A 26,862-nucleotide genomic window follows, 5' to 3' on the forward strand; every position below is an offset into this window, starting at 1 on the left:
ACAATACAACAGTACTTAGCTTAAATAAATTCTCACAGCCCATATGATGGTGGAGAGGCATATTTTGGTGACAGAATTTAACTAGGAAGAGTATGTGACGTATATTTATCCCTCACTACTGTTGCTTCCTGCTGGAGTGGCGAGTTCCATGTCATGGGCTAGATGGTGAAAGGCTTGCTGCTGCTCACAAGGTGGTTTTGGTCTTCCTTGTTCTGGGAAAAAGATTACTCCCTTGCATCAGTTACAGGATCATGAGTGTTGCTCAGACAATCTAGGATGAAACAATAAGGTGACATTTGTTGAACTGTAATAACGTGATGGAAATCTGCTTTTATGGCATCTAATCAACCTTCTGAGTGATAAGTGGAGGAGGAGGACAAACCGCTCTCAGTATGTTCTGCCGTTGGTCTTTGCTTTGGTCATGGCCAAATGGCCATTTGTAAAAACACCCATCAATGAGAGATGTAATTCCTTTTAGTAGGAAAGTAAGTTTTTTTTCCTGTTTGTGTCTTTATGTATCTTGACCAAATTAAAGGTTTGTTCAGTTCCAGTGTGATTTAGAAGGTACCTGGATATTGGTATAAAATATACAGGCCCTTGGAGTAGAGCAGTTGATTCTATTAGAAATGGTACAGCTTGCTTTTCAGGAGGATGATGTGATAGACACTTTGCTAACCAGACATCACACATGAAGTGTAGAACTGTAGAACCTAGTGCAAAATTACAAGTTTATACTATGTTTGGATCTGACCAGTGCCAGCATACTAGTTACTTTTGTAAATGCCTAATGTGTTTCTTGAGCAATAATTTGCATTTTCTCAAAATAAAACAAGAAAAACCTATGGTGATTAAGTTCCTTTTACTACAGTTAATAGCAGTGACTAACATAAAATGAGCAGAGAGCAATTTTTTTTTTTTATAAAATGAAGCACAAAGAGTAGGGAATAAAAGCAAGTGGAGTGCTTGTCAGAAATGGATGACAGAGGAACTGTGATAGGAGGAAAGAATTCCATTAAATTACATGCTTGAAAACACATGGCTAATAGATGGGGGAGAAATACATCAGTTACATTAATGCAGATCGGTAATTGATCTTTGCAAGGAGGGATAAGAGACAAGTGTGTGCCGTTAATGAGAAGGAATTAAATACAGTTGAGAAGTCAAAAGTATGCATCATAAAATATCAATAGTGAGACTGAGTGATGAAACAAATCAGACTTCTATTCAATGTGAAGTTTTGTGGTTTTCCTAATGGCAACTCCTTAGCTTTATCGGGAAAGAGGAATAACCTTTCTGAAGAAATGAATGTGCTTTCATTTGAAAGCAGAAAATTAATAGCTCTTTAAAATTCAAAATAAATTCTTGTCTCCAAACCTAAAAATTAGTTGTTATCCAATGCTTAAATGTGTAAAGATGATGAATATAGAATGTAGTTAGGAGAGAATTCTGGACAACTATAACTAATGAAGGAAAATACAATTGGTTTGAAAAAAAAAAAAAAAGGAAAGAGGAGAAGAGGTGAACTGAGAGATTTAAGACTGAACGATGAGAAAGTTCAGTGCAGGTACTGAAAATCATGACATCTTTATTTCACTGGGGTTTTTCTGTTGTTGTACAAAAGGAAGACTGAAATGGCATAGAAACAAAGAAAGTCATACCTGTGTTCTTTGTCAATAATGAAGAATTTGAAAACTTGAGACAAAACTCAATGCCTACAATAGTGAGGATTTTTAAGTTGATATCTCTGTAGAAGAACAGAGGGGAACAATAAGAAAAAAGGCAATTTTTATGCACATCAATAAATTAAGCAAGGGAAAGTTATTGAGAGGAAAGCAAAAAGAAAAAGTTACAGTACAATGAAGAACAGAAATAATTGTCTCGTTTCCATGACTAGCAGTTCCAGTTTCTTTGACTGTAACATATGGTGTACATTTAAAATTTTACAAGAGGCATAATAGTGTGTGAATTGGAGGATCAAGCTCTTAGCGAGATGCAGTCTAATTTCTGTGAATTCTCTATTGAAATTTCTCAGATTCAACCACTTGCTTTTACTCCTGCCAGACCTCTGCCTCTGGCCCACACATCCTGACTATCACTGTGTTAGCAATTCTGTGATGCAGCTCTCTACTATGAAAACTTTGAAGTGTCTTGGTTCCTGCCTGATTCCCCTCTGGAAGGAAAACATCCAAGCGGTCTGAAAGAGTTCCTGGTTTGCTTTCAGCAGGGAATTCCCATTGCATGCAGTTCCTGCAGAGTCCCATGATACTGGAGCTCACAGTTTTTTTCTCTTCTGCTGTTGAGGATGAAAAAATAGAGGGCAAGAATGTCACTGAGATAAGGTTTTACACTGAGAATAAAGATAATGCTTACAACCAATTAGTAACTGAATAAGGTAACTTTGCAGGACCAGCTAGTTAAATGTGTCCATAACACAGCCTTTTTTCTACCTTCCCATGCTTTTTGCAATGAAAATGGTTAGATGGGAGGATAAATCACGATTTCATCCAAAGCTCACTGTAACTGATGAATCATCAACAAGTTCTGGATTAAACATTTAGCTTGCCTTTTTTGGGTGTTAAGATTTTTTTTAAAAAAAGTTATTCTTTGTATGATCTGGGAAATTCTTACAAATGTCTTGGAAATGTCTTCCAAATGTCTTCCAAACTCTAGTAGCTCATTTAAAATTTTATAAATTAATTTTTGAAGGATGTGCTCTCTGGATAATTAGTGTAACCTCCCCAGAATTCTGATGTGCTTTTTTAATCCATCTGTGAAGCAATAGCCATTTTATGGAAGATAAGGGAGGTCAACAGCCACTGTTATATCTTCAACAGTGCATATTATCCCTTTGAATGAAAGTATGTATTCAAGGATTTGTCTTGTAGTAGACTCAGTTTCTTTCCCCTTTTCGTTTTTGTTATTTGAAGTTTATCAAATAGCTATCTCTATCATCTTCACCTGTCTGCATTTGCTTTTTGTCAGGTACTAACTGCAAAAAGTTTAGTGCTGAAGAGTGGATGGTGTGGCAGGGGGAGGATGAGGGATGGGAATACTGGCCTGCCCCTATCCACCTGGCACAAGCTCTTGAATGTTCTTGCTCTTTCTTCTTTTGGACTAGAGTACTTTTCCTACTCAAAAATATGAAGGTCAAAGTCCATTTATTGTGCCTTTCTTGTCCTTATAACCTCAAGCTGTAAGAAAATGTAATAGGTTTTCAAATAGTCAAGATGGCTATGGATTATTTTTTTAAGTTCAAGTATTACGAAAATTCCTACATCGATAGGCTCTTGAACGTGAAGTAGTCTTTTTCTTCTCTCTCTTCCCCTTTCTGCTTTTTCCAGGTGGTGTTATGAGGAGCTGTTATTAAAATTAATCAGCTGAGTAGAGCACAAGCATTACTTGAGAATGATTCCTACTGTGCCTCATCAATGGGCATAAACACTTCTGAGTACATCAATAATTGGTTTCATTTATAATAGTAGCTTTTATGATGTAGACACCTGTCCACTAGATGCTGGACTGAGAGCAGCAATGTTTTTGTGTCTAGATCACAAAATGAAAGCTTGTAATGACTGAAATTAACTTCTGTGCTGGATTTGAGTCAATGACCAACAAATGGCGGTCCAAATCCCATGATTAGTGGCAAGGTTTCTTTAAACAAGGCTTTAATGAAATTCTCTTTCTGTGAGAAGGAAACAGTTTATTTGGTGCCCAACGTAAATAGCTCACCTGGCAGAACTGTAGACCTTTGATCCAAGAGTCTCAGAGGGATAAAGTTTTCACAGATTTGACTGCTTTTGTCACGAGCATTCGTTATGTTGGTGTCGGTAGCATGGTCACTGGGTGGAATTCTCTGGTGTTTGCTTTTAGAGTTGCTTTTGGGATGGCTAATCAAATGTGTGGCTTTGCTGCTGTTTGTTACTGGTTTTGTGCGATTTATCACTTCTGGGCGTGGACTTAAAGGTATCACTCTGCTATGTTGTTTGTCATTAGTTATTGGTATTATAACTTCTTTTGTAATTGTGCCCATTTCTGATTTCTGTTGAATGGGAGTGGGTGACATATATTTTCCTTTTCCCTCGAGGCTAATTTCAATGGTTTTTTAGAATTTTGAATACCCTTGGGATGTTTCAACCACCATGCTCATATTGTTAGGCCTTTTGAATGTCTTTCAGTTCTTGCTCTTGCTTAGAGTGCAACATTGGTATGGGGTGGATACAGCACAGCTGCTGCAAGCACTATCATGGGCCCTGCAGCAGCCCCAGCCCCTACAACGTGCACCACAGCAGCTCCAGCCCCTATGACAGACACCGCAGTTGCCCCAGCACCCACAACTCAGGTTCACTACAAAAGAGAGGGCCTGGTGGGGAGGGGTGGGGCTCTTTTTGCTCTGTTTCTTTTCCCCCCTATGTCTTTCTCCTCCTTCTGTCTTCTCAACAATTGCTATCCCTGGAGTGACTTGCCACCACTCTGTGGGATAAGTATAATGTTGTGTCTTTTGTATTAACATTGATATTGGTTTCCGTATTTTATTAAATCTGTTTAAATTTTAACTCATGAGTCTCTTTCCTTTTCCCAATTCCCTTTCTCGATCAGGGAGGGAACACTGAGTGATAGAACAACGGCTTATTTTTTAGCTTGGGGTGTGGGCTAAACAAAGATATGTGTCTGTGTTATCATGCTTAATCCCTATTTTGATTTTTCAGAGACCGAATCTGAATGGAAGATACAATGTGGATGCAGAAATTGAGCAAAAAATAGCACTCAGAGGGAAATATTAAAAATATATTTTTTTAATTTTGTGCTAAAGCCTATATATCCACACATAATTCACATACAGTTTTTAGGATAAATTTGAAATTAAAATTTTAAGTATCTAATGTATGTTTTAGAAGCAGTACCACCTTCGGTAGGGAGAGGGACAGGGTAAGTGAGAATGAAAAAAGGAAGGAATTCTTGAGTACATGTGGTTCTGTGGCATCATCAGTAGTGTTTTTTTACACACACCCCCACCACCACCACCACCCCCCCCGCCAGTAAATCTATTTTCATTGAAAAAAGTCTGTTCTACTTGGATAGATATCCTTTTGATTCAGTTGGAAAGTGGCTTTTGTCTAGTATCAATAGAAACCAGTAGTCCTTATATATGAAATAAAATACTGTCTGCAGGATTTCAGCAAAATGAGAATTTTATAGTGATACAAGATAAACACATAAAAACTTTTTGAAAGATGCAAGAAGTAAATAGTAGAAAACTGAGATAGGATTAAATGATACTGAAATCCAAATATAAGATTTTAATAATAGCAATCATAAAATACTACAGGTTGTTGTAAAAGAAAGAAAAAACAATCAATCAACCCTGAAACTTTTAAGTAGTTTCACAATATATCTGGGTGTAATAAGCAGTGTCGTATCTTACTGGAGTTCACACTTTGTGGTAGGTTAACTGGGCTTTTTCTTATGGGCCTATGCCAGATAAAGGGGTACATTTCATCTTTGAACTGTATCAGCTTAAAACTGAGGTAACACTTTCTGTGATTATCAACATGATTATTACCAGGAAAAAATAAGAAGACAGAAAGGGAAGATAAATCACCCTCTAAACTTCAATGCTGATTTAATCCTAGAAATATGCCCCAATTTCAAACATCACCTGCAAGCAGCATGTATCTAAATGTGCTCTCAGGTCACCCAAGGCAGCAAAAGTCCTGTTTGGAAAAAATCATATGTATATACACAGTCATATATATATATATATATATTTATTTTTGTGTATATATAAAAAACAAAATCAGATAAGGGATATTTGTAGAGCTGGCTACGAGCAGAAAGCTGACATTTGTTACTAAGTAATGTTGCATGAAGAAAAGTGCTTCTGAATTATGAGCTTAGAGAAAACCTTCTAATGAGCATGGAAGGTCTTATTGCACATGAGTGCACGACTGGCTTTTTTGTGCAATGAAAAGTGTAACAGAGGTGAGCAGTAAAGGCACTACACTGCTTTTTGCACTCCAGGAGTACCTGAAATGAAAGCTGTTCCAGCATTTCTGCATGTTGCTTTACATATTTTGATTGACACTGAAAATTGCTGGCATGCTGGAGGAACTCCCTACTGTGCATATTATGACATGCCAAGTATTCCAGAAGGAGCTTTTCCTAACAGTGTAATGGGAGAAAATTCATAGTAGTCATCTATTGCTCTTTTCTTCTTTAGAAGGCAGCCTGGGGGAGAAAATGTTGCTCGGGCAGAGAGGGTGGGGTAAGGAGAAGCTGATATGAGGCTCAAACTATCCAGTGTTCCTGATAAGCTTTAATAATTGCTTTTCTACATTTTTCCTTTTACTATATTTGATTATATGTTCTTTATTACCAGATCAGTGTGATAGGTAGGACCAGAAAACAAACCAATAAATATGAGTGCTTGATGGGATGACTGGATGCATGTGAATTACTGTTTTTTTCTTTTTCCTAATTCATGCATAAATTTGAGATACAATTTGAGGTTTTTGCAAAGTAAGTAATGAGGTGTTCTGGTAGCCTTTTTTTCTATTTAAAATTCATAATTATATTAATTATATAAACACATGATTATATTGGTCAAGATCAGACTTAAAACAGCAGAGTAGTCTCAAACTAGCATAGCATATGTTTTAATGTATTGCTACAATGCTACAATCAGTAACATGACTGTTATCTACCTAATGAGAAATGGTTTATGTTAAGATTTTTTTTTTCATCCTGACCAACACATTATGTCAAATTTGAAAATTAAAGCCTAAGCAAAACATCCTTTGAGGGTTTTTCAATTTATATGACACTGAATTTTTCAGTGTATCTTCAATTTTATCAGTCTCTGACTCTCTGGATGAGGAATTTAGATTTTTTTTCATGAAACTATGATTTGCTTAAATGTATGCTGCTGGATATTGTACCAATCGTGTTTTATATTGGTTAATAATCACTGTAGTGTCTACTTGTATTGCCTTTTATACTTAATTTGCTGTCTAACTACAAATCTCTGAGGACTCTGGCAGTCAAAGTTAGGTTAAAGAAATGTGGATAGGAATGAACAAACTTTATTTTCACAAGTAATTTCTCTGCTGAAAAACATGTTTCAGCTGACTGAGAATTTACAGTGAATGAATAAGCCATTTGTGTTTTGCACTGTTGACAGAGTAATACCAGAGCATTTTCCCAAGTTGTCCATGGTTACTGTTTACCCCTGGGCATGAAGGATCCGCATTTTGTTCTTTTCCCTTACTTAAAAGGTTTTGATTTGGGGAGCTATAATAGATGGGAATCTCTGTTTCTCCATAGAGATGGCTTTACTTGATGTAAGTATTCACTTGATGTAAGTATTCACTGTGCCTAAGAAAATGTGAGCATGACGACATACAGCTGGACTACATCACATACTACGATGACTATATTTTGCCCTGTGTTACAAAGTTATTTAGGGAAGCCAGCTGGCCAACCAACTGTTTTTCAAAATGGATTAAAGTCACATTTTGAGAACTTCTACTAGTGTTTGCTATTAGTCAGTAATAATGAACATTTGTCATTTTATTTTGACAATTACTACACTAAAAAAGTGCTAGATGAAGTGAGTTTTATTTCCCATAACATTGTACACATTCCTGGGAGATGAGAAGGTATGAGTAGGAGTCTCTGCTGCAGTTACTATTGTATTCAATACTTAGGCTGAACAGGGTAATGACTTACACCAGGCTTATGCTGAAATCCCCCGCAGGAGCATGAAAGATGTGGAATCACGTTTCCTCCAAAAGTGGAGATAACTGAATCTGAGCTTCTAAAACTAGGTGACCACCAGAAGCCCCAAGTTATTGGATAAAAAGAAGTACAGTATGCCTCCCCAACTGATGCCAAATTACCACCTTGCTCACTTTTCATTTGTTATATTTTCTCCAAACTGAAATGTCTAAATGAAAAAAAATCCAAAAGCCAAACAAAAAACCCCCCTCAAAGTAACTATTTTTTGTTTAAAAGAAAGATGTGTGGAATAGGTGAATCAAAGCTGATTATTTTTTTCCTCTCGCAATTTGATAGTTGAACTGGTAAAAGGAAAAGTCATTTTCTTGTGCAGTGATAAAAGTGAGACTTCCCTTGATCTTTAAGGTGTGTATCCCCCTTCTATCTAGAATGACTAATATTTTGTCATTTTCTTCCATAGAAATAATGATAGCAACTGGAAGGATTATGAAGTTGTAGTAGCAGCAGCAGCAATCATTCTTTCCCTGTGAAAAGCTAACACAAGGAAGAGGGGAAGTCTTGTGGTACTTACCCTGTCCATAGCTACTCTGCAATGGGTGAGCTGGTAAGCAAGCTGAATTCACTTCACATGGTCCCTTCTCCCACCCCTTTCTGGCACTGTGGCTAGAAATTGCACTGTGAGAGTGTCCCAAGAGCTCAATTCAATAATACTCTGCAAAGAGCAGGATCCGTATCAGGCCTAGTTCCTCCCCAAGGTACTCAGTTGTGAAGGAAACAAGACAGTGCTAGAAATTGTTTTAGCAAGGGTGAGACATGCCTGTTTGTAGAAAATGTCAGTGGTATTTTGTTGCATAACTCCTTCATCCATTCTGGAATAAGAATACGTGGTAAGGTCTTAAGGGCCTTGTTACTTGTTACTGCTGCAGGCAAAGAGGATGGAGAATATGTAGCAGAATTTTGTGGGCTTTTGCTCTTAGCTTCAATTTTGTTGAATCCTCAAGAGTCTGTTACTTAGAATCATAGGATCATAGAATTACTTAGGTTAGAAAAGACCTCGAAGATCATCAAGTCCAACCATAAACCTAGCACTACCAAGCCCACCATTAAACCATGTGACTAAGCACCACACCTACACGTCTTTTAAATACCTTCAGGGATGGTGACTCCACCACTTCCCTGGGCAGCCTGTTCCAATGCTTGATAACCCTTTTGGTGAAGAAATTTTTCTTAACATCCAATCTAAAACTCCCATGGCAAAACTTGAGGGCGTTTCCTCTTGTCCTATCCCTTGCTACCTGGGAAAAGAGACTGACACCCACCTCCCTACAACCTCCTTTCAGGTAGTTGTAGAGACAGATAAGGTCTCCCCTCAGTCTCCTTTTCTCTAGACTAAACAACCCCAGTTCCCCCAGCCACTCCTCACAGGACTTATTTTCTCTAGACCCTTCACCAGCTTCGTTGCCCTTCTTTGGACTCTCTCCAGCACCTCAATGTCTTTCTTGTAGTGAGGGACCCACAAATAACATTTGTATTCAAGGTGTGGCCTCACCAGTGCCAAGTACGGGGGATGATCACTTCCCTCGTCCTGCTGGCCACATTATTTCTGATACAAGGCAGGATGCTATTGGCCGCCTTGGCCACCTGGGCACGCTGCTGGCTCATATTCAGCCAGCTGTCAACCAACACCCCCAGGTCCTTCTCCACTGATTTTAACTTAGCTGATTTCAGCAGACAAGTGCAATGGAAATGTAGCTGATGTAGTGAAGATGTTCATACTATACTTTGGCCTGCTTTAAAAATGATTTGGTGAAGCCAACGGGTCCTACCAACAGTTTTCTGTGCTGGATTAAAGTTTCCTACTTCTGGAATTTCTTCAGGTGTCCCCCCTACATCTTCCGTTCTCTCTGACCTTTTTTGGTGCATGTGTTGTTTACCATTTTAAGTTATTTGAAATTTGTTTCTGTTACGGAAATCTGAAAGTCATATTTCACATGCTTTCATAAAAACGAAATTAGTTAATATATATAAAGCCTTTTGAGGCATTCTGCATTACCCTGTTCATCCTAACTTTCTTTTCCATTTTAACCTATCGTTGTAACTTATTTTTTCTACTACTTAGAGAGATCTTAATTTTGTTTTGGATTCTGGTCTGATTTGACTTACTTACAAATTCGTGAAGAAAATATTAGCCTTAATTTATCCCATGCTAAACTTCTGTAGAAATATAGCTGTTTTCTTAAATCTTTTTCAATATCTTTTTACGTAATTAATCTTGATCTTCATGAAGAAAATAGTAGACTTAGTTACATTTACTGTTCTGTCAACTGCAGAATCATATGGTTAGAAATGACTCAGGTGAAAGAGTGTTTCTGATGTCTGCATTGGTTTAAGCTCAGATCAAGTCTCTTTCACATAAAATAGCAAAGGACTTATTGCAAACTGAATGGAAAAAGGACACTAACACTGAAAATCTGTTTTAATGGATCACTTATCTATAGCAGCTTTATTTTAAATAGGTGAAGGATTGTGTTCTTCATTTCAGGTCTTTGCTCGTGCATTGTTCTTCACACACGTGTGAGGAAGCCAGCTGCCTTTAGGCTACCTGAACTGCTGCTGATTTTGCTGACATATCCCACTCCCAACACCTCTGCTTTCCTGGCTGAAAGTGGTGGTGTCTCAGTCAACCACTTTTGAAAGATGTTTAAGAGTACTGGGAGAGTAAATGCTTTCTCTCCTCTAGCATATCTTATTGCAGTGGTATTTTTCAGTTTTGCCAAGAAGATACCTTACTTTCTCGGTGGCTTCAGTTGCTGCTTCATGGTTTGTACCTGCGGCTTTTAGGCCTCCAAAATTTATCAGATAATATTATTTTGACAAGTTGGTGTTGTGATTATTCTTTGACTTGTACTAATTTAGATTCTAAATATAAAAATAGGTGGAGAAATTTTTCCTTTGTTCATTTCTCAATATATTAATTTTGTCCAGAGTTATGCTTAAGCATGCACATTGGAGAGCAAGTGCACCAGTGGCTACTGGTGATAGAGAACTACCTGATCGGGAACAGTGGTGTGAATCAAAGGGGACTTCCATGGGTATCAGTGGGAATTCAACTGAGTAGTGAACTCTGTTACCAGTGTTAACTCTTTGAAGATGGAGGTTGCAAATTATCATCAGCCTCCTTACGCATAGATTTCAAGTGAGATGACAGATTCCCTAAGCTATATTACCCATGCAAATAGAACAATTTCTTCAAAGTACATATTAAAAAATTGAATTAAAAAGTTCAATAGAAACAAGGACATTGGAAGTGTACAATTTCTCTTATTTCAGTTAACCACCTGAATAAATTCTGACTTTAAAACATTTTATTCTCTGTATTCTATTTCTAGAACAATCACCATGTTTGTTCCTTACCATTACACTGTGCCTTTTTGCAACAAAAATAGAGAGATGTTCCATTTGAGGGTTATAGACCCACCAGTCCCCTAAAAGATGTAAATTTCCATCTGATGTGTGCTATTTTTCTTTTTGTCTATTACATGTCTATAACAGTTTTCTCTGAAGTGGGGCTTTGTTCAGGATCAGTGGCCATGTGATTTGTTGGGAATAACCTTGTTTGCCTCCTGACCATTTGACTCAAAATAGGTTTAGAAAAACAAGAAAAATCATTGAATTCAGAAGGTGATATATATACACTTATGTGTGTAAGAATCCTAAAATAGGAACTAAACTGCAAAATATGTGAAATTTGACTGTGTTTTTCTTTTGATATTGGGAACAGAAGATAACTATACAGAGCCTAGACTACAGTAGAACCTGTGGGAAGAATGACTGGAAAGTGTATGCAAGGTTTATTTTATTCACTTATAGTAGAAAGGGGTTAAAACTGGCATTTTTATTTTCTCCATGCTGTATATTTTTCTGTTTCAGTGCTGTATACTGGCTTTTAATCTGATACACTCTGAGCATCTTCTGTATCTCTTAAACACACATCTGCAAACATGTGAGCACACAAACAAATTGGTGAGTATGTACCTGTCAACCTAACTAACTGAATATTAAAGCTTGATAAATGCTTATTCATAAAATAACTTAGGGTTATTTTCTTATTTTTGAAGACAGTAAATTTCTATGAAATGTTTAAAATTTACTGATGTAAAAATGAGAAATTCCTTTGAAATAGGGATGGCATATGCAAAAATATTTTTCTGATACTGATTTGAAAGTTTTCCATTGCAAACTTCAATTTTCTTTTTCATCTTAAAAGGATTATTGATACAGTGAATTATCTTCAAGAGAGAATGAGAGAAAAATTATCAGTACTCAAGAAAACTCATCTAGTAGGAGTTAAATGCTTTTCATTACATTACAGCTGCTCTGAACTTTCCTACAGTGGGATCACATCTACTCAGCCTCTGTTTTTTCATTTTACTGTTTTTAAGTATATCATTGAAAGTACTTAAGATTTTTAATATTCAGAATCTCAAGGAACCTTTTATGTTCTGGAAGACATAACTCTTCAGAGCAGTTGTAATTAGTCCCTATTCCGTGAAGCTTCTAAAATGAACAAAAATCATTCACTTGTTTGTTCCTCTCATGGAACATCTCAGGCAATATCTCACTCTTCTGTTTTGAAGGCACTGGGAATGAACAGGTTATGCATATGGGAAAGAGAAAGAAACTTCCCTTCTACAGAATGTATATACCTTTGGGACATTTCATCTCACACTTCAGATACAAAATGAAAATATTGTTCTCATCATAAAGCTTGAAGGAAAAATATTTATTTCAGAACATGGTTCTGAGACTATGGTCTTGTTATGCATTATTAATACAGATAAAAGTTAATGAAATGTTAGTTTGCTAGCATGCAGAGCCCAGGTGACCAAAATATACCATCGGTGTCAAGGAATGCAGAATTTATGTAGTCCTAGCAACAAAGACTGGGTTGTTTGTTTTTTTTTTAAAATACTCTATTAGGTTTTCTGTCATTGGTGTTGAGAACCGAGACACTGTCTTTTCTTACTTGGAAGAAACTATAGGATTTTATGTCTAGCTTTTAAAGCTGGGTGAGTGATAGATTACCTGAAATTCCATGAAAGACGAGAAATTCAATATTGTTAAAAAGCTATCTCTAAAAATAGGAGTGCTTACCAATTCTACCTTGTATAAAAATACAAAATAATTAGCAGAATGAGTGGAATGGGAAAGGGAGGAAAGAAGTTTTTCTAATACATTCTTAATGATTTTTTTCCTTTCCTTTTTTAATACTTCCTTGAAAATGGAGAAAGGGGAGAGGGCCATCATTTGCCTGCTTAAGTGGCCTGCTAATTACCATTAAGTGTTTGTTTTGGCCATTAGCCATCAAATGGGCAGCTCTCAACAGTAGTTTCACAGTTAACAAAGCCTCATTCTCATTGTTTCATGACAATTACTAAGAAGATGCATGGCCTTAAGGCATTTTTCTTGTTATTTTCCCATATCATTTTGCAGATCTTACTTTCTCTGACATCGAGCTAATATATTAAGATATCACTATAACTAAAAGTTGAAAGTGTAATAACTTAAGCAGTCTGGTCAAGAAAAATACATCATTAATTTAATATTGTAGACTGCTAGAATTAGGACTAGCATAGCCCTAACACATAGAGTATGCAGTTTCCTCCTTAACTTGGGGTTAGAAGTTTGACTGGTAAATTTTAGTTCATTGAATGTTTTGTAAATGTCAGTGACAACCACAAATGCATCTGGTTAAATGGGAAAAATGCATTAAATGAATTTGGTAGTGGCTTTTACTTAGTTACAACAGAAATTAATTTTATCCTTTAACTTAATCGCTATATGATCAGATTCAGGTTTAACTTTAGCAGGAGAGATGTCTCTATCTAAACAGGAAAAAATATTACAGGTTGTATGTAAAGTAGAAATAATTGTACTTCCTTGTTGTTACACCTTTGTGTGTTTTATGAATGCTACTTTCTAGGTTGTATGAAAGTCTTGCTTGAAAACCCAGTGATTGTTTTGGTTTTGGTTTTGATTTTGGTATTACGTACATCTTTAATACAAGCAATACCCTGTTTGTGCAGCCTGGGCTTTAAGTTCCATCCATATCCTTGACCAAGCATGGGGAAAAGCAGGTATTTAAAGTGATGGCTATTAAGTACCAGAAGGTACCTATTTGTTTTTGTTGTTGTTGTTTTTTGCTGTCTATGTGTGTGTTTGATATGAATTCAACTTAAACTAAACAAAATTTAATGAAAGAATACTTTGAAGCCTGGTTTGTCTATGCCTCCGAAGGGTTTGCTGTGTTCATAGAAACTAGCCATAGTACTAAATACATGCCAAGATTTTGATTTTCTTACTGTATATATGTGTGCACATATAAAGCAACCATGGACTTAATGGACTCACATAGATGTGTCCTGGGATATGGGTATTTTTTTAAAAGGAAAAGAAACTGCATTTTTTAGTGTGGTATCTTTGACTTCCAACCCTGGTGATAGGTTATCCTCTATTATAACATTTAAACTGACATCAGTGTTTATCTTTGTAAGGTAAGGATAATAACTGTGCAGTAGTTCATGTGATTAAAGCAGTGTTTATTGATGAAGAATGCAAATCCCATTAAGGACAAATGTGGACCTGGTAACAGGTAATAAAATCAGTCTAGCTTACTCATACTTACGTTAGATCTGAATCAGGCTGGAAGAACATAAGGCTGAGATCTTCAAAGAAAATCAGGACTTATAATCTTTGAGCTCTGCCATGGGTTTTTTGTGTAATCTTAAGCAAGGTGCTACTTTTAAGAGCTCAAAAAAAGAATTGTATGAAATTTTTTTTAAAAAAAAAAAAAGAAGAGATACCTGTGAGTTATGTGCTGCCTTGGCTGAGTCAATGCTTCAAGTGTAGCCAGCATGTTTATGCTAGAGGGGAATAGCAGATGGAAACTTGCTCACTAGACTCCATGTGTAGATTTTGGCGTGTGATAGTGTGCCTGTCTTCCAAAACTGTGAGCCCAAGAATACCAAAATACTGTGTTGGGTTTTGTGATTAAGATTAAAAGAAAAAAAATCCTGGTTCTGCACTTCATTCTAGTTGTCAGGCAAGGAAAATTAATTTTATATAATTATCACTGTGCTTTTTAACCTTTGTGTAATACCCAGTCCTTATTTTCAACACTCATACTTTTATAGTTCTGCAAGCTGCACTCTCTGCTATCCTGTAATTATAGGTCAGATTGGTTTTCAATTGGTGTTAAGAGTATCTACATACATTTTCTTATATAGTTGAGGCTTCTTCCAGTTCTTTCTTTGTATTTAATTATTTACACAGCTATTGTACTTCTGTATTTGAATGCCTTTCCCCAAATTTTTTTTACTTTGTTCTCCAAATCATCTTGTTTCAGGAAGGCACTGCTCTGCTCTTTTTCTGCTTGTTAGACAACACAGCTTTAGGCAAAATGTTTTTGTCCTTGGGTCCTTGAACTGTCCATGCCATATTTCAGTGCTGAGTCAGAAGAATGACTTTCAGAAATCTGGAAAAGATATATATGCATACATATATATATATATATATCACTAATCAGTGAAGACTGGGTTAGTGACCAGTTACGGAAATTGAATACACACAAGTCCATGGGCCCTGATGAGATGCACCCAAGAGTGTTGAGAGAACTGTCTGATGTTGTTGCCCTACCACTCTCCATTATTTTCGCAAGATCGTGGCAAATGATCGTGGCAGTTTACGTATTAGGGTAAATTCAAATCATCTTCCTTTACATGGATTCAGAGATGTGTTTCATTTATTAGCTCAGTTGATGCACTTGGAAATTCTTTGAGGCAACTGAGGAACAGTTCAGGACAACAAGATGTGAAGTGCTATTTATTGCCATTAAAATTTGAGAGCTGTTATTTAGACTCTTTCCATTTACAGAACAAGTTATGTTTATCACAGTCTATTTTGTGATTCTAGTAAGTATGCCTCTCACCAAACAGGGTAAAATTCTGTCTCCTCTAAAAGCAGCACCTCTTATTTTGCCAAATATTTCACTCTTTCCAGAGTTTTGCTTAGTGTCTTGAATGTAAGTTTTAAAAGAAGATTATATATAACGCAGAACTACTGTTTCTTGTGGGTAACATCTGTGTCCCTGATTTGACATGACATGCTGTGATGAAATTTGACCAGAAAATGATTTCACTATGAAAATGATTTATGAAGGAAAGAAAGCAAAGAACTAGAAAAGAAAGTAACAGCAGTGTATGCACAAGATACAGACAGGGAAATTATTTCTGACAATACTGATAAGCCATTGTTATTCAATATTTTTTTTCCTGTATGGCTTCAGGATATTAATACTGTAAAGCCAGATGTTGGTTGACTGGTATGAACACTTGATCATATGTATGAATGTGATGATGCATCTCAAAGACTAGAGGTGAGTAGAAAAACGCATTTCATTTTCCAGGACGACTGTGATAAGTTTGATGTATTTTTCTACCAATTTGAATGACTTTCTTCCCATCTTGACTATCAGTGACAAGCCAAAAACCTTTGCTTCAGGCAGGTCTATGGGGTAGGCTGTCCTGGAGCCATGCAGTCTGGGAGTTTCAGTGCCTTTGGCCACCAAAGACCTTCAAGGCATCCAGAGGTAATAAGCCCTTTGTCAGGCTTGCGGGTACTGCTCAGCATGGCAGACAAAATTACTAGGAGCTCAGAGCAACTTAGGATCTTCAGCAGGTCTGAAGCATTCTGGTAATCCACAGCTGGATTACCAGAAAAAAAAAAAAAAATGGAAGTGACTGAAATTTTCTTGAGTATCATTGGATTTGACTGAAACCAGACAGTCTTAGAGGAAGCTCTTATCTTTGATGAATCAACAGGTTGCAGTAGGTAGAGCTAGATGTATGGTATTTTTTTGGCTTGCTCTGTTTGGAGCTGAAAGGAAATAAATGTGCTCCCTGTAGTTGGTATGCTCACTGAAAAACACATTTCTGAGGGTGAAATGGTTTAAGGAATCCACCTACAATTGGTTAGTGATTTTTTTTCTCTCTCTTTTTGGACTTCTTGGAAATGTCTCAGTTCACTTTGCACTCCCTGTTGCTGTGAAAGTCAAAGGCATGGTAATTCCAAACTAATAAAGAAAGTCTCTTAAAGACTGATATAAAAGGAATGATCCTGGACAAAAAAGATCAGAGAGGCAATTTTTTGAGTAAGAAAAAAGTCCTCTGTTTCAACCATCACAAAGTAATACGCAATTCCACTAAAGCTTTCAGTATCAAGAAAATAAAAAATTTTTTGAGTTCTTGAAATCATGCAATGCCAAGCCCTCACTTTCTCCTAGGGAAATAGCCATCTTCTCTGCTTGAGACATTGCTTTTCATCATAAAGTGGAAATCTTTGTGCTGCGAATAGAGTCCTTGGTCTCGGTCCCATCTCTTACATCCATGCATCTCAGCAGGCAGGGTCAACTGTCTTTTAGCTTCTTAGAGAGTCCTTTGTGCTCTACCAAGCATCGTACAAGCTTTTTTCCCTTTATAATGGTGTAATTCAAGGATGGTCCTCCCTGATTACAGAAATATTATATTATGCTATGATGATGAGTATCAAATGAATCTGCCACTGTCCATTCAGTAAGTGAGATGAATGTCTGATGCATAACTTCAGCTGCTTCTGTTAGGCAAAATAAGCTAAGCTTTGAGCAAAAGCTTCTACTCAGCTTCAACCACAGTTTGCATTACATTTTACTTATTAAAACAATCAATTTACTGTATCAAGGAACAAAGCTAACATTAAATATAAGCAAAATTTACAAAAACAACTCAAAGAATTGAAGTAAATTATGATAGTCAGATTCTGCAGTTGGTTTTCAGTGTTGTGTATTCAGGAAAAACACAGGTGATGGATGTGCAGGGGAAACTACTTAGGCGAACTCTGTAATTACCAGTCTCTGTAATCTAATTAACTCACAGCATATTTATTTGCTTTATATTTTTTTTTTTAAGCAATTGAATTCTCATTGGCCAGCAGAGAAAACAAAATCTTAGTTAGCAGGTAAGCTCAGCAGCTCTCTATTCCAAGATCTGGGACAGATGATAATCTCTCTTGCTTTCAATACATTTTTTTTTAAGTTTTGGGGCTAATGGTTAGTGCGAGACATTGTAGAATTACCATTTGGTGCCAAATGATTTTCAGTTTTGTAACCTGATTTGTAAACCAATACATTAGTAAGTACCTTCCCAAAAGGTTAAAATAACTCAGTGGTTTTATTAGTGTAGTTTAGTTAAAGTCCTTTCATGTCTGTTATAGTAGGGTACAATATATGTTGCCCTCTGTTTGTTCTGCATTCAAAATATTGAAAGCATTTTGCCCTAATGAGTATTGATCGTGTAAATACTGTACTTGAGATGAGCATTCACAACTATTTATTTTTACAGATCATTTGATGTGAAATTATTCCACAGTGGTTTTGAAAATGATGTATTTGCTGCAAGTATACTTTTTCTTTTAAGCTTGGAATTGCCATAGTGAGGCAGATGACTGTCTAGCCCAATGATTTGTTCCCAGTAATACCCAGTTGCAGATGCTAGGCAAAGCATGTAACACCAGAGTAAAACAGAGAATCTCTTCCCCCTTCACTTTCCATCAATGAGCAGATTGACTTTATTAGCCAGAGGCTACATCAAACCACTGTATTCAGTGGCTGTGAATTGATATATCTTCCATGAACTTATCTCATCCTCTTATGAATTCATTTGTACTTTCGGTCTCTTGAGAGTTTCACTATTTAATCACATTTTGTGTGGAGAATGTAATTCCTTCTGATGTTTTTGTATTGCTGACTGTGGTAGTATCATGAGTTTCTTCTTCTGTGCTATGAAAAATAAGGAATAATTGTTCACTGTTTAACTTACTTTATATTGGCCATGATGTTCTAAGCATATATTCAATCCTTCCACAGTTGCTTTTTTTTCCTCCAAAGCTGGAGAATTGTAATCTGTTGAATCATTTCTAAATATAGAAGCTGTTCTGTATCTGTCCATTCTGTTGTCCTTCCCCACCTTTTTTTTTTTTTCCATTTTCTACTTGGCCTATTTGGGAGGAAATGACCAGAACTGTGTGCAGTATTGACGGCAGGGGATGTTGTGCTCCGTGGAGTTTGATATTAGCACAGTTGGGATTTTTTTTTCCTTTGTTCAGTTACTGATAGCTCCTCACATCTTACTGGCCTTCTTGAGCTCAGCTGAACACTTGCTACACTGAGCAGGATCAGAAACTTTATTTTTCCTTTTTTGTTTGAAAGATAAAATGCATCTGATACTGCCAACTTTGATGAAATTCTGTTAACTTTCGGAGAAAAGCCTCCTGTCAGGGCAATATAAAGTTTAAAGACTTCTCAGCAAGTAGGACTGCATCTCTTATTCCAAAGAGAGAGATTAAAAAGAGAGAGGGAGAAGAAGTATAAATTAAAAAACAACAAAACTCTGAAGGTAGGAAGAATTTGCCTTGACTGCAGCTTAACATTCAGTGATATGGGGTTAGGAGCAAGATGTGCTGAAAAACTGAGAAATTTACTGAGATCCTTCATGATTTTGGGCAGGGATGTGAGGTAGCAGGCTAGACAAAAATTAACGCCAGCTATATAAATCACTTTTATGTACAGCGGTGCATACGGGAGAGTAGTGTTTTGTTTCCTTTGGCCACTGGAGACTATCAGGATTTTGACACTAGCATGCTTGTATGCTTACACATAATTCATGGAAAAAAGTGGGCTTATTACCATCATAATGGGACAAAATGCTAGTTCTCTCCCACTGAATATTATATTTGTGTCATGTGGCTGATTGATTGGTTCAGCTATGAGAAGAATTTACTTCTGTTTTCAAGAGGAAAGGAAAACAGATGGAAAGGAAAGAGAAAAGGAAAGAAGACAAGAAGGAAAGGTGGAAAATAGAACAATTCTGTTGTCTTGTTCTCCTCTCTTAGTAAGCCTAACGGGAGTGCAGCTGCTACCTCTTCCTTAAAGTCAGTACTCCAAAGGACTTTGACAGTGACTGCTAGATTTTTCTGAAACACAGGGATAAGATAACTTCTGAAATCTGGTGAGTGCCATGAGTTTAAAATAAGTGGATTAATAAGAACATTGTCCTCCAACCCATTACGTACCGTGGATATTTTATTGTGCCTACTCTCAAACCAGCAACTTTCCACAGCTGTTACAACTGTAAATGACTTCCATAAAATTCTCTAAAAATTTGTCCATTTTTTAATGGTGACTGGGGCTTTTCCGCATGCCTGCTGCCTGTACTTCTGAGGCACCTCTTGGTCTCTGCATGTGCTGTGGGCTCTTTGCTCACAGTGCCTTTTCCTGCCTTCTACTTTCTTAAAGGAGCTTCTTGGTCTAAGAATGCTCAGAAACATCCTCTTGATTTTAGGTATAAGCCTTTTTCATGTAGGAGATTTAACACTTTTCTAGGAAACAGCACACACAGTGCAGAGTGAAGGCACAAGTAAATTATATATTCTAATAATTAGTAGATTTGCATAAATATCCAAATGGTAATTTTGAACTTCTTGTTACTGCAGCATGCATACATATACATGTTCTGTCCTTAAAGTAATCTAGAAAACATAAGGATCAGAGAAATAAAGTCTGTAATCTCCATAATTATTATTGTTCAATATGTATAAAAACCCCTCTGATTTAATTTTGTTTTTTTTCTTGTTGGTTTGCTACTGTATATTTTTTTTTATACTGTGAAAGAAAGAAAAGTAAGTGGAGATATTGAATAGAATTTGATATCAGGGTTAAAAGTGAGAAATACAAGGAAGTTATAAATATATATACAGAAGGACAAATTTTTTTCATGTCCTTTCTCTTGTCTGTGTGTCAATCCTTGATTTGAGCCTTCAAGTGCAACTGAAGTTTAAAAATAATGTCCTTTTCAAGATCTTCCTATATTTCCCTTCAATTTTTATTTTCAGAATCATAGGATACCTTTTTCTTAATTAAAATAACTTCAGTTATGATGTTTCAGATCTTACCATTATTAGAAAATAAAAAAGAATAGGTTTTGTACACCTGAATGGAACACCGTTTGAGAGAAGAGGGGCTCTTTTGTGGTCAGGGATTTAACTTCAGATCGGTATGAGAGAAGTCCATTCAAGAACATAATGAGCTTTCTTACTGGCTTGAAAGGTTTTGCATGAATCACAGTGTATTCTGGAAGCATCAGAAGATCTGCCTAGATTAAAAGAACAGAATGTATGAAACTTAATGAGGATACACAATTCAGAAACGGGAGGACGGGGAAGGAACAAGAAGGCTTTGTTTCTGGTAAATCACTTGCAGGAAGAAATTCATATGTATGCTATTCTCTTGAACTAACATCAGAATTCAAAGTTGCACTGTGTTTGAACAGAAACTGTGTTGTTGAATGGCTATGTAAGTTCCATTCTCAAATCTGAAGTGCTGTTATGCATTGTGTCATGAAATTAATTACTATTTCTAAATTATTAGGGTATATAAGTATGAAAACGTATATATATAGTCAGCAGCCTGTAAGATTGTTAGGGAGAGTCTTTTTTTAATACCTCGGTAGAACACCACAAAGAAGCATCATCAAATGATAAACATGTGACTGGGAATGAAATGAAGCAGACTTATTAATCTCTTTTAAATAAAGCTAGCAAAAAGACTTGATGTCTGATAAATTTGTTTATCTCTGCAAGTACAGCTGTTGAATGTCTTAATTCTTCATTTTAAAAGAAAGTGTCTGTAGTAAATGAATAAAGTCTTGATATACAAAAATAATGACCAGGTTTTTTTCCTATTCCTTTCTGCAACATAGCTTCACTTTCATCTCTTCTGGAAAACAACTTACAATTTAATTATTATGGAAAGTCAGAAGGATTACTTAATGGAAGAAATAAATCAGCAATGTTATTAGAGCATGAAATCAAGTATATTGAATGTAAAACAGAAAAACCCCTATAGCTCGCATGACTAGTCTTATTCAAGTCAATGGAAAGATGTGCATAAATAACAGTTTTCAAAATTAAGTCCTCGAATAACTGTTTGTAGTATCTGGTCATAATAGGCATACTGAAAATTCAATCGTATAATAGTAATGTTCACTGCTCCCTTGTTATTTTCTTAATGTTTAACTTGATTTATTTGAGCTAGTTAAATCTTTCTGTATAATCTTATTTGGAAAATTCCCTAAGCCTTTGCTTAAGTCTGTCTTTATTGATAAACTCAAGAACTACTGGGTTTGCCTGTGCTAGATGATAGACATCTTTGGATATGCTCTTATTTATGCATCCTAGTAAGGAGTATAGGCAAAGAAACAGTAGTAAGTCAGATATGTCCTGACTAAAGTAACATGTATATGAAGAATGGGAGAAAGGCATGCATTACATATTTGTAGCTAGATTTATGGGGAAATACTTTCACTAGTTCTGTAAGTGTGTCTCCAGTGAAGCAAATACGTACAAAGAGGAAAGTTGATTTGTTAAAATTTTGCCAGCTAATTACATAGGAAATTATATAAAACAAAAAAGGAAAAAGGTTGACTAATGATTTTTTTGTCATAAGCAACTGCAAATTATTTAATAAAATGTACATGCTCTGATATTCTTGCACTGCTAACTACAGTGAGTAGCTACAGCTACTTATTCCACAAATAGTCTTTTGTAAATCAGTACATATATGCAAGTAGGACTGTGCTGTTCACCATGAAAAATAGTTCTAGCAATAGTACGGGAGTGGATTAATTGACAATTTTTGTTTTACTGCATTTTGATTCGTTTGCTATAAAATTCTATTTCCTCTATGCAGTAAAACATTTCATAGTAGAAATATTTCACTTGGAGCTCAAAAACATGCTATAAGCCAGAAAGAAATTTTCAGATATGTTGCCTTATTGACTTCCCACTGACTGAGATTAGATTTACATAGCTTCACTGAAAGGATCTGAAAAGAGATACTTGACTATCTTTCTTGGTTAAAAATAAGGTATAAACAAATGTGGGAGGGAGTGGAAAGCTCTTTGTCTTAGCTTTCTCATATTTGCACCACATTTTTCCTTAATATATTTTATCTCTGTTTAGTGTATTATTCACTATTCATAAGGTTCAGTTTGTTGTTTGCAATATTGTGTATTATTATTATAGTTTAGCATATTTAGTATATTTCAGTAAATTTTTGTTTTAAAACATCAGTATTTAAAAGTTGTTAGTTGAAACTGATATAGGTTTGAAGGACATGCTTAAAAATTAAAGTTTAGAAGATTCTTACTATTTCCTAATGTTTTAACAGTATTTTTTTTCCATTGCTGCGTTTCAGGTAGAAATGGACATAAATTCTACAGTTTTTAAGGAACAGAGAGACTTAGATACATGGGATAAAAATTTCTATGTAAACTTAACGACTACTGAAGTAAAGATATTTTTTTTTTCTGCAGCACACTTTGCTGTGTTTTGGTATATATGAGTTGGGTAGTTAGCTGGAAGGAAACCTATAACTTATTTTTGCTTCCCATAATTTGTAGTAATTCTATCTTAAAACAAACATGAATGTTATTTTTGGAAATAATAATCTGGCAAATTTCAAACCATTTGATTGTAGTACCATTTTTGTGTTTTCAGGTGACTCTGATGCAATATTATTGCTTCCCTTTTGATTGTGTAATAGTGGACTATTATCCCATACATTTCCATGGCTTTTATTAAGAGTGGTCAGAAGTTTGATTTTTTCTTTTTTTCTCCCTGATGTTGTATGTCATCCGTGTAAAGACTATATCATGCAAGTTATCATCGGTTATTTTTATAGTCAGTGAAGAAAAACAGAGTATGGTTCATCTGACCTGTTTCAGCTATTTATTTAGAGTTAGCTCAATTGTGCCCAGAGGTTACTTTTTTCTTTTTTCTGAAGTGAACTTAGGTGACTAGCTTAAATGGACATGTCTGTACTGTTAAAAATCTGAAACTCACTGAAGTGAAACCTGCCCAGGATTTCTCCCTGCTGAATGATATGATGTAAGCAAGAGTTAATGTGTGGTTACAGACCAGCACTATGCACTACAAAAAGTTTCCCCCTTTGCTTGGTTATCCACCTTTTTTTCATATATAAACAACACAAATCAGAGAAGTAAGGAATGCTATTTTTAGGAAAATGGGTTGTTGGCCCCCATATGGATGACTTGAAAGGGTTTAGCCCACATGGATCAAACTCATTTGTCCACTAGACTTTTCAGAGGAAGTGATCTTCATTTAGAAAATGTGCAAATAGCTTTACTGTTTCCAAAGTTCCAGTCCTATGGAGAACTGTTTCCAGTGTGCCTTACAGTATTAGATTTCACATAGGATAACTGCAGTGACTGTGTTGACAAAGATTATCATTGCACTTGCATGTGGCAGACAAGTATATAAATGTGGTTTGGGGAATAGCGGTGAAGGAGAGAATCTGTCTGTATAAGCATGTGCTCTCCTCTGTGCCCTCTGTGCTTACCTTTGAAGTGGTTATTTTGCCTTTATCCATTAAGGTTGAAGAATTTAGGTTCAGTCCAGTTAAGAGCTTGGACATGCACCAAAATGATCAAAGACGTGGAAGTCTGAAGAGAAATCTCAAGAATTGTAATGAAACAGTATTATGCTGGTTTTGGCTGGGACAGAGTTAATTCTCTTCATAGTAGCTAGTATGAGGCTATGTTTTGGATTTGTGCTGAAAACAGTGATTGATAATGCAGAGATGTTTTAGCTATTGCTGAGCAGTGCTTACACAGAGTCAAGGCCTTTTCTGCTTCTCACACCACCCCACCAACGAGTAGGCTGGGGATGCACAAGAAGTTGGGAAGGGACACAGCCGGGACAGCTGACCCCAACTGACCAAAGGGATATTCCATACCATGTCATGCTCAGCATATAAAGCTGAGGGAAGAAGGAAGGGGGGGACATTCAGAGTGGTGGCATTTGTCTTCCCAAGTAATCATTACGTGTGGTGGAGGCCTGCTTTTCCTGTCTGCCAATGGGAAGTAGGGAATGAATTCCTGTTTTCTTTGTTTGCATGCGTGGCTTTTGCTTTACCTATTAAACTGTTTTTATCTCAACCCATGGTTTTTCTCACTTTTGCTCTTCCGATTCTCTCCCCCATCCCATCGTGAGGGGAATGAGCGAGTGGCTGTGTGGTGCTTAGTTGCCAGCTGGGGTTAAACCACAAGAAGTGTGAATCCAACTTTGAAGAACAGGTAAGTGATACAGGGCATTCCTTCATGAAAGTAAACTCCTGTATATATTTACACTTAGTCTACTTTATTCTGCTTAGGAAATGGCTATCTGTTAGTTTTGTGTCAAGATTGCCATAGACTATCTGAAGGTGTGTTTCTGAGTTTTGTGTTAGGAAAAAAAAAAGCGAAATCTAAACAAATATGCTGCAGTATAAGCGGGAAGTGTAAGGGAATTAAAATCAGAAATATATTAATATTGAGGAGAGTTTGTTCATATGCCCTTCCAAGTCTTTATTGCATAAACACTAGTAAAATTAATTAATCAGAAGAAAAAACTCCAAACCTGTAGAGTATGTGCTGAGAAGGGAATTATTTACTTATGCTAATATAATTTATTTTTGATGTCAGCAAATAACAACTGAGCATAGTTAATTGGAAGCAAGTCTGTTTGCATTACAGGTTCCAAAGTAATTTCCAGGGATGTGTGGAAAGGAAAGTCTATAATTGATTGCAAATCCTCTTGTAATAGTCTATCATGAGTTTGTACTTTCAATACTTGTAAAATACCTCTTGGTTTCCCAAAAATACTCTAAGCATTTACAAAGCATGAAATATTGTCAGCTTTGATATGCTTGAGTCCAAAAGACAGGAATAAAATCATTAGTATAAAACCTTGAGCTTGGCATTTAAAGTGTTGTATCAGATAGCCAGGTGTGGCAAGGAGGAAATTTCATAGACTCAGCTGTGATGCTGTGGCGGTACAGCTAACAGCTCAGTGCAAAGCACACATGTTTAATTGGAAGAGGGTCTAATTTGCAGACAATCTTAAATGAATGCATTTGAGTCCTGAAATGCAGAAGGAGTGAGCAAGTTAGGCAGGCAAGCTTAGATTAGTTGAGATAAACTATCTCTGAGATGCTCTATGGCAGCTGTGACAGAAGTATCTTGAAATGAAGACATGCTGATCAGAAACATCCAAATTTGGAATGTAACGTTGGCTGGTTATAGAGTATAGGGACTGAATGCATGGCATCAGTAACAGTTGGAGCTTACATAAAAGCAAATACAATTGCTGCGGTAGAAGGTGATGTACAAAAAGAGACTGTCTTGACAACATATAACAAATGGTTGGATGCCCATTGAGTAAGACCACATTCCTGTTTTTCAGAACTGAGCTTCCAGTGTCTCAAAAAAGAAGTTTGGTTATTGAGTAATGGGAAAGGAAGGAAAGATGAGACTAAATGTTGTGAATGACTAAACTAAAACTACGCAAAAAGGCCAGTTTAGTAATTAATTCATTAGACTGAGTTCCTATAAAAATTGAGAAAAATCTCAATTTTAATGTGTTTTGACAATGTACCACATTCAGTTGAATATTGTACTGTAATTTTGTAGTAGAAAATCCTATCTTCATACATGCGTGCAATTACTGTTGCTTTCATGTGTAGGCCAGCATGTCTATAGAAGGAAGTGGTGTCATCACTGTGGTATAATATTGATGTTTCATGATGCACAAGAGTGTATATTCCCAAATGCAGCACAAACTTTTTATGATTGTGGGATCTCAAGGCTGAAGTTGGTGAATTCCTGGAATCATAGGGTCCAACAGAGATGACCAAAGGCAGAATTTGGGCTTTTTGAACTACTTTTGGGTTAACTCCAGGCAGGTGAATAATTTTTTATATTTTTTTTTTCCTTGAAGCTAATGAAACTCTTATTTGAGGAGTATAGAATATGGGAGAAGATGATTTGCTGCCCATATCACTACTTGTGAAAGCTCTAGGAGCATATATTTTTCTTGGTCAAACATTTAGAGTGTGTGTGTTAGTACACTGACACATTTAGATGTAAAAACCTGATCCTATTGAAGTTAACAAAGTTATAATGTACTTTTAAAAAATATTTT

This window comes from Nyctibius grandis, chromosome 2 (assembly GCF_013368605.1).
Source record: "Nyctibius grandis isolate bNycGra1 chromosome 2, bNycGra1.pri, whole genome shotgun sequence".
Classification (NCBI taxonomy): Eukaryota; Metazoa; Chordata; class Aves; order Nyctibiiformes; family Nyctibiidae; genus Nyctibius; species Nyctibius grandis.